We start from the raw sequence: 9,028 nt of genomic DNA, 5'->3' as shown, positions 1-9,028 counted from the left end.
ATATTCTTAAAGACTTGAATACAGTAGTTAGGAAATGTTTATGGAAGGCTAAAATGGCAAGAGTTTCTATTCATAAAATAATATTGAAATATGACTTGGGAGATTACAACTTCCAAATCTTTTTAAATTACTATTCATTTTTATGACACCACTATTGTTGGCTGAATAATGGGAAATGATAACAGGATATCAAGACACTGGTTGGGTGGTGCTGGAACAACAATCACACTCTGAAAATCAAGAGCAAGAAATTTATTGTGGATTTTAGAAAGGGGAGCACACACATTTCTCTTCATTGATGGGATGGAGTGGAGAGGGTTAATACCTTCAATTTTCTGGTAGACCACAAATTGCAGTACATCTCCAGGAGGCAGCACATCAAAACAACCATGAAGAAAGAGAAAGAATGCCTCTACTTTCATCTACAGGTGTTCTGTGGACAAATTTTAGATTTATTGGCAGCATACATGACATCAAATCCCACCTTGAAATTCCTTTTCAGTGGGCAAGACAGAATTACCACTTATTAATAGTGCAAATAACAACCTGTACTCAGTGTAAACATGTAAAAAAAATCTGTAAACAGATAATGAATGTAAACAAACTGACTTACAGAGAGAATTAAAAAATCAATAAATTCCACAAGTAAGAATCCTTAAACAAATTTGAGTTTATTGAGGAGTCTGATGGTGAAGAGGTAGCAGCTGTTCCTGAACCTGGTGGTACAAGCCTCGTGGTACCTATACCTCTTTGCTGATAGCAGCAGTGAGAACAGAGATTGTGATGGATGGTGTAGGTCCTTGTGATTGCTGCTGCTCTCCGATGGCAGAGTTCCCTGTAGAGGTTCTCGACAGTGGGGAGGGTTTTGCCTGGGCTGTGCCCACTACCTGTTGCAGGGCATTATGCTCAATGTTATTAGTGTCCCCGTACTGACTGTGTACTGATTGGTTGCTTTACAGTCTGGTTTGGTCATTCAAATGCCCAGAAATGCGGAAGCTTGCAGAAAATAGAAGATGTAGCCAAGTCCATCATGGCCTCCCACCTCAAATGTAGTGAAAAGATCTAGGTGAGGTGCTGCTTCATGAAGGTAGCCAACATCTTAAAGTATCCCCATCATCCTGGTCACAACCTCTTTTTGCTGTTCCTTTCAGGAAGATGGTACAGAAATGAGAATTCCAGCAATCAGGCTCTTGAACCTCCCCATGCTACATAATTATAATCTACTCTGTCACCACAAGAAGGCCTGTCTGCACTGTTGAAATGCTACTTTGAGTATGTGAGTGATGTTGCCTGTCCAACATGCCTCATTTGTCCCACTGTATATAATTGAAGCCTCAATAAATTTGGAGAGAATACTGAATCAGTTTGTTTACCCTTATAGTGAATTTAGAGGATTTGGAGAAGACAGCATTGCTGTTATGTTTCCAGGGCATTAAAATGCACAAAGATATACACAACCAGTTTATTGTATTTTAAGCAAGTGAGAACTCATCTGTTCATTTTCAGAAAGCCTCAGAAGGGTTCTTTCATCTACTTTCCTGCCTACTTGAAAATGAAGGCTGCCTCCTGCTTTTTTGTGATGAAATCACCTCACATCACATCTCTAAGCTCTTTGAGGTTTAGAATGACTTATCAGGTGTTTGCAAGCAGATGCTTCAAACTTGATTTAGTTTCATCCTTTCACAATTTGTATCCAGTGCTAGCATGTTTGCTATTTAATTCCCATTTTTAAAAATCATTGAAAAGGTGCTAGCAAGCTATGATTTTGGATTGCTGGTGCTGAGGCTGTTCCCACAATGCTGCAAGGAGCAGAATTCCAGGATTTGAGTCACAGCCCTGTAGAGCTCGTCGAAAGAATCAAAGACTTGTTGATCCAAACCAAGGCTTTTATTAGCAAAAGACAGGTGCTCTTCACAGGTGGCCGACCAGTCCAGAATGATCCGACCTGGCTAGGGATACAACCGTTTAAGGCCCAGACAGTAGGCGTGGCTTAGCTCTCAGCCAATCGCTGTAAGCACAGTCTAGATACTGTAACTATATACACTATGTACATTGGTGACAGATCTGTACTATCACAAGCCCTAATGAAGTAAAGGCAATATTATTTCAGTAGCAAAGGAGAGTTATGAGCAGAAGGGGAACATGCAGGTCTTCCTGTTGTCCTTCTGGAGTGAAACACAAAAATCTGCAGCCACTATGATTCTCATCAAAAGTGCAGAAATGCTGGAGGAACTCGGCCAGTCTCACAGTGTCCAGAGGAAGTAAAGATATATTACCGACGTTTCATTCCTGAGCCCTTCTTCAAGGTATGACTGAAAAAAGGCAAGTGCCTGAATTAAAGGCTGTGGAAAAGAGAGGGGGAAAAATGGGAAGGGGAGGAGTACAGATAAATGATGTTAATTGGATAAGAGGAAAGATGATCATTCATTTTGTCTCTGTGAAAGGAGACAGATGGTAAAGGGAAAAGAGAGAGAGCACTAGAGGAAAAGTGACAGGGAAAGGAGATAGGGATGGGGTGGTTTTTAATGGAAACCAGAGAAGTCAATGTCAATTTCATCTGGTTGGAGAGTGCCCAGACAAAACATGAGGTGCTGTTCCTCCAATTTGCGTGTGGTCTCAGTGTGGCAGTGCATGGACAGATATATCAGCAAGGGAATGGGGCAGGGCATTGGAATGGCTGGCCTCTGGGAGATCCATGCACCAGAGATGAACTTATCATATCCAATTATCACCTTTTGTCTGATGGTCTGAAGTTTCCCCCTCCCCCCCCCCCCCCCCCCCACCTCCATTCATCTCCCTTTCTTTCTTCAGCCTTTAATTCAGATGCATGGCTCTTTTCACTAGTACCTTGAGGAAAAACATCAGTAATATATTTTCACCTCCTATGAATGCTGCGAGACCAGCTGAGCTCCTCCAGCATTTATGTCTTTTGACTGTTGTACTTCTGTGCTGTAGAGTTCAAGGGTTTGGGAGCTGCTGGCCAAGATACCCTGGTGAGTTATTGCATTTTGTAGATGAATGGTAAGGTTGGAGACAAAGTGGAGTTTTAATTGAGTTCCTTGGGGGGTCAGGGAGGAATCTTGTGATTAAAAAGAACAAGTTTCTCTGTTGGCTATCCATAAAATGTAAGCACTGTGATTCATACAAATTTTCTGTAGAATGACTGAGGTTAAAAAACTTTCCGTCCAGTGCATTTTAAATTGTCTTACAATTCAAATGATCATGTATTGATCCCATTTCTGAAAGTTAGATATTTGCTTCCACATATCTAGATTGAATCATAATAATTAAAAGAATAAAAGAACCAAAGTGGCTGGCCATGGAGAACCATGTGTAAACTTTTCCAGTTTTGTATTGTGGAGTACAGTAGATTTCCATGTTAAAATAACAAAAAAACATGACTACCATGTAGCTCAAAGCACCTTTATATTCGATGGGGTAATCTTGAAGGTTGGCTTTTTATAAAGTAGGAAATGTGATAGCTGACTGATTGATATCAATCACAGGATGTGGTCTAATTTCCAATTTTCATTGAGGATAGAAGTGACATAAAGCCCTGACATCAACTGAATTATAGCCTTGGAATTGCTGTTAGTGGGATAAGATGTGATTTTCCACCACCGCAGTTACATTGTCTAACCCACACTTTTCTTTCGATCAGAGAATTACAAAAGCTGCTGATGCTGGAATTTTGAGTAGTTCAGACAGGATCCGTGGGTAGAAATGGGCCCTTTATCAAGACTGGAGGGAAGGGGATGAAATTACTTCTATAAAGGGTGGAAAGAAGCTGGGGAAGTGGCCTGGAGATGAGGGCATTTTGGACAGAAAGTGTGAAAGGTAAAGGTGAAGCCATTAGGGTGGGGAAGGAGAGGATTGAAAATGTAGAAAGAGGGAAAGAAAAGTAAAGAATAGATATAGGAGTAGATAATGAAGAGATGGAAACTGAATTCAGATAGGAATGGGGGATACCTAAAATTGGAAAAAATAATTGATCATGCAGCTTTTTAAGGCTGTCCAGGAGGAATATGCTGTGTTGTCTCTCAAATTTGCATCTGAACTCTCCCTAACAAAGGATGAGACCAAGAACAGACATATTATTGTAGGAATGGTTGAGGGAGTTAAAAGATTGGCTAAAGTAAACTCAAATTTAAGCCCTCAAACCAAGCGCAGTTGTGGGAAAAGTGGTCACCCAATCTGCATTTGTTGATATAGAGGTCACGCTGGGTACACAGAGAGCAGTAGATTAGGTTAGATGATGTGCATGTAAAGCTGTGCATCACCTGGAAGGGCTGTTAGCTCTGTCTCATCTAAAACATTGACTCTCCATGGACGCTGTCTGATCTGCTGAGTTCCAGTTGCAATTTTTTGTCTGCTGTTATTTCCATTAACCTGGCCTCCAAAATGACAATGGCAATCAAAAAGGGGATGTAAGACAACTCCTGTTAAAATCGATCCTATGGAAGAAACACTATAAATTTATGTTAAGGTATCCAGCAGTGCTTAAAATAGTTATCCCGGGGCTGCAAAACAGACTGTTCTCAGATCTGGAAAAAGCATGAGAATTTGCAGAATGCCTGCAAGACAGAAAGAGAGATGAAGAGATGTAACAAGAACAAAGAACAATGACAAACTACATATAAAGAAGTAAAAATAATGTATAAGTAAAAATTAAAGAAGGGAAGAAAAAGGAAGTAAGGGAGAAGGGGGAAAAAAGAGGAGGGGGTTAAAAAAATTAATAATAAATACATAAAACAAAAAGAAAAAGAAAAGAAATGAGGGGGAGCTTCGTTTTAATGTGAAGATAAAAGTCTTTTCTGGAGAGGGTTGGGGGGGAGAGAATAACAATCACTGGGAAATCAGTTGACACTTGCGAATGGGTTCACAGTCCGAATGGAGAGAGGAGTTGTGGTTGCCCAGCAAGGGACAAGGGGCGACTCAGAGAGGGGGGGGGGGAACACTTGGGGTTAAGGGAATTTTAGATGTGGGAATGGTTGAAATATTTTATGTTTTAGAAGTGTTGTCATACAGTGCGTTCAAAAAAAGAAAACTGAGAAATGGAAATGGGGAAAAGGGGAAAGGTGGTGGAGAAGAAGCGGAAATGAGATATAAACAAAGTATGAAATGGCCATGTTGAAATATATGACTATAAATATTAATGGAATACATAACCAAATCAAAAAGAAGTGGCTATTAAATTTACTGAAAAAAGAAAAAAAATTGATATAGCATTCGTGCAGAAGATGCATCTAACTGAAGTGGAACACAAGAAATTAAGGAGAGACTGGGAAGGGCATGTAATGGCAGCATCATATAATTCAAAAGCCAGAGGAGTAGCTATATTAATCAATAAAAATGTACCAATCAAAATAGAGGAGGAAATAATAGATCCAGCAGGGAGGTAATTAAAGATAAAGTGTTAGATATGTTCAGAATTTTGGAATTTGCTCAATATATATGCACCTAATGAAGAGGATCAAAAGTTTATGCAAGATATCTTTTGGAAGATTGTGGATACCCAGGGGAATATATTGATAGGAGGGGACTTTAACCTTAATTTGGACTCAAAGATGGATAAAACTGGAGAAAAGACTAGCAAAAAGTACAAAGTAGCCAAATTTATGGTTAAATCAATGCAGGAAATGCAACTTTTGGATATATGGAGGAGACAATGCCCAAAGGAGAAAGAATACTCATATTATTCAAGTAAACATAAAACATACTCAAGGATTGACCTGTTCCTGTTGTCAGTCCATATCCAAGGGAGAGTTAGGAAAATGGAATATAAAGCTAGATTGTTATCAGATCACTCACCCATGTTATTAGCAATAAAACTGGAGGACATCCCACCAAGAACATATGGATGGAAATTAACCTGCTACTTAAAAGACAGGATTTTAGAGAATCGATTGAGCGCCAAATTAAAATGTACTTTGAAATAAATACAGAATCAGTGAAAGATAAATTTAGATTATGGGATGCAATGAAAGCTTTCATCAGAGGGCAGATAATAAGTTATGTAACTAAGATGAAGAAGGACTGATATCGGGAAATAGAATAGCTGGAAGGGAAATAGTAAGTGCAGCAAAAGGACTAACAACAAGGGAAGATACAACAAAAAGAAGAGAATTTGCAGACAAAAAAATAAAATACGAAACACTGCAAACGTTTAAGGTGGAGAAGAACATAATGAAGACAAAGCAGAAGTATTAAGAGCTAGGAGAAAAAACGCACAAAATACTAGCTTGGCAGCTTAAAACAGATCAAGCTAAAACAATGGTATTGTCATCAAGGAAAAAGGACAAACAAATTACATATAACCCAACAGAGAACAATGAAAACTTCAAGGAATTCTATGAACAATTATACCGAACTTAGAATGAAGGGAAAGAAGACAAAATAGATGAGTTTCTAGCTAAAATTTAACTACCAAAATTGCAAGAAGAGGAGCAAAACAAACTGATAAAACCATTTGAAATAGAGGAAATGCAGGATATATTAAAAAAGCTACCGAACAATAAAACACCGGGAGAGGACGGACTCCCAATAGAATTCTATAAAACATTTAAAGAGTTATTAATTCCTCCTCTCCTGGAAGTAATGAACCAGATAGAAGAAACAGAAAACTCATGTAAGACAGCAATAATTACAGTAATACCAAAGACAGGGAAAGGTCCACTAACACCAGCATCGTATAGACCAATATCTCTACTTAACTCAGATTATAAGATAATAGCAAAACTATTAGCAAACAGATTGGTCGACTGTGTACCAAAAATAGTAAAACAGGATCAAACTGGATTTATTAAGAAAAGATGAACAATGGACATATCTGTAAGTTCATTAACTTAATCCATGCAGTACAAGGAAATAAGGCGCCAACAATGGCAGTTACTTTAGATGCAGAGAAAGCCTTTGACAGGGTAGAATGGAATTATTTATTCAAAGTACTACAGAGGTTAAACCTACCAGAGAAATATATTAATCGGATTAAAGAGTTATATAAGGGATCATTGGCGAAGGTGACAGTAAATGTATATATAATCGAACCAATTTAAATTAAGCAGGTCAACTAGGCAGGGATGTCCACTATCTCCCTCACTGTTTGCTTTAGCTATAAAACCCTTGTCAGAACTGATAAGAACAGAAAATAAAATAAAAGGGATTAAAAATAAAAGAGAAGGAATATAAAATTGGTCTATTTGCAGATGATGTCATAGTATACTTAACAGAACCAGAATTATCAATAAAAGAATTAGATAAGAAATTGAAGGAATATGGAGAAATATCGGGGTACAAGACCAATGCAAATAAAAGTGAAACAATGCCAATGAATAACGCAGATTTCACAAAGTTTAAGAAAGAATCACCATTTAAATGGCAAACACAAGCAATCCAATACCTAGGTATTAGACTAGATAATAATCTAGGCCATCTATACAATTAAATTATCAGCCATTAATTAAGAAATTACAAGATGACTTAGAACATTGGAAAGATTTACCGCTAACACTGATAGGAAGGGTAAATTACATCAAAATGAATATCTTCCCTAGAATACAATACCTATTTCAATCATTACCAATTCCCTTAACAGAGAAATTCTTCAATGAGCTAAAGAAAATAAGAAGGAAATTCTTATGGAAAGGGGACAAACTGAGGATAGCGCTAGATAAATTAACAGAATGTTACAAACAATGGGGCTTACAGCTACCAAACTTTAAGAATTATTATAGAGCAGCACAATTAAGATATCTATCAGATTTTTATCAAACAACGGAAAAACCAAATTGGACCAGGTTAGAGCTCGATAAAATAGTGGAGAAGGTACCAGAACATATACTTTATAAGTGGGATGAAAAGCTGGTGCAGCATAGAAATTCACAAGTACTGCACAATCTGCTCAACATTTGGAAGAAGATTCACGTAGAAAGGAAAAAAAAACAAATTACTAACTATCAAAATTATTATTGACGCAAAATCAACTAATCCCTTTCACAATAGATAACCTTTCCTTTAGAGAATGGGAGAGAAAAGTGATCAAAAGAATAAAAAATTGTTATTTGGGAAATAATTTATTATCTTTTGAACAAATGAAGTACAAATATGGTATAACTCATGGCACAATGTTTGCACACCACCAACTGAAAACCTACTTAAAGGACAAATTGGGAAGCAGGCTGATGTTACCAGAAGGAAGTAGCTTTGAATATGTGATTACAGACACAATGATAATTAAAAGATTTATAACAAACATGTACATCAAGCTGCAAGAGGAAGAGAATGATGAAATAAGCTGTAAACCCAAACAAAAGTGGGAACAAGTTCTAAACATAAAGATAAAAAATGAAAAATGGGAAAAGCTATGCTCCGGAACTATGAGAAATACAATAAACACGAGGTTATGCATGATGCAATATAATTGGTTACACAGCCTATATATCACGCCACAAAAGTTAAATAAATGGGACCCAACAGTATCATATAGATGTTTTCGCAGGAAGAAGGAAATGGGAACAACAGTACATGCAATTTGGGCATGTGAGAAAGTGAAAAAGTTTTGGGAAGATCTAAATCAGGTATTAAATAAAATCACAAAAAGCAACATACCAAAAAATCCAGAGATCCTTCTTCTCAGTAATATAAGAAGTAAAGAACTAGGCCTCAAATTGGATGAAGCACAAAAAAGATTTATATGACAGCCTTAGCTGTAGAAAAAAAATGTATAATGACAACCTGGAAATCAGAAGAGAGCCTGAGAGTACAGCAATGGTACATAGAAATAAATAAATATATTCCATTGGAAAAAATAACATATATTAAAAAAATATAGTCACAGTATTCGAACAAATTTGGGAACCGTACATGGAACATAATAGAGAGGGCCTAACGTGGACCTCCACCCCCTAAAATGATAGAATGAGAAGATGAAATGAACTGACCCAGTGTGTAAAAGTAGATGAGACAATTTTCTTGTTTATTTTCATTGTGTGATGACATTGTTTAATGGGTTTATTGTATTATATATGTT

General features: G+C 37.3%; 1 long non-coding RNA gene across 3 annotated transcripts in view; it reads right to left on the bottom strand.

The window, feature by feature from the left end:
• Positions 1-237: 237 nt before the first annotated feature.
• LOC138765149 (uncharacterized) overlaps positions 238-9,028 on the bottom strand; it is a 15,920-nt gene continuing 7,129 nt past the window's right edge. For all 3 annotated transcript variants that reach the window (XR_011358513.1, XR_011358509.1, XR_011358517.1), the window contains exon 4: positions 238-433. This is a non-coding gene — a long non-coding RNA (uncharacterized lncRNA). The remainder of the gene's footprint in view (positions 434-9,028) is intronic.

Source organism: Narcine bancroftii, chromosome 1 (genome assembly GCF_036971445.1).
Source record: "Narcine bancroftii isolate sNarBan1 chromosome 1, sNarBan1.hap1, whole genome shotgun sequence".
In the NCBI taxonomy this organism is placed as follows: domain Eukaryota; kingdom Metazoa; phylum Chordata; class Chondrichthyes; order Torpediniformes; family Narcinidae; genus Narcine; species Narcine bancroftii.
Note: the sequence above shows the minus strand (reverse complement) of the source record. Positions and strands in the feature narration are given on the sequence as shown.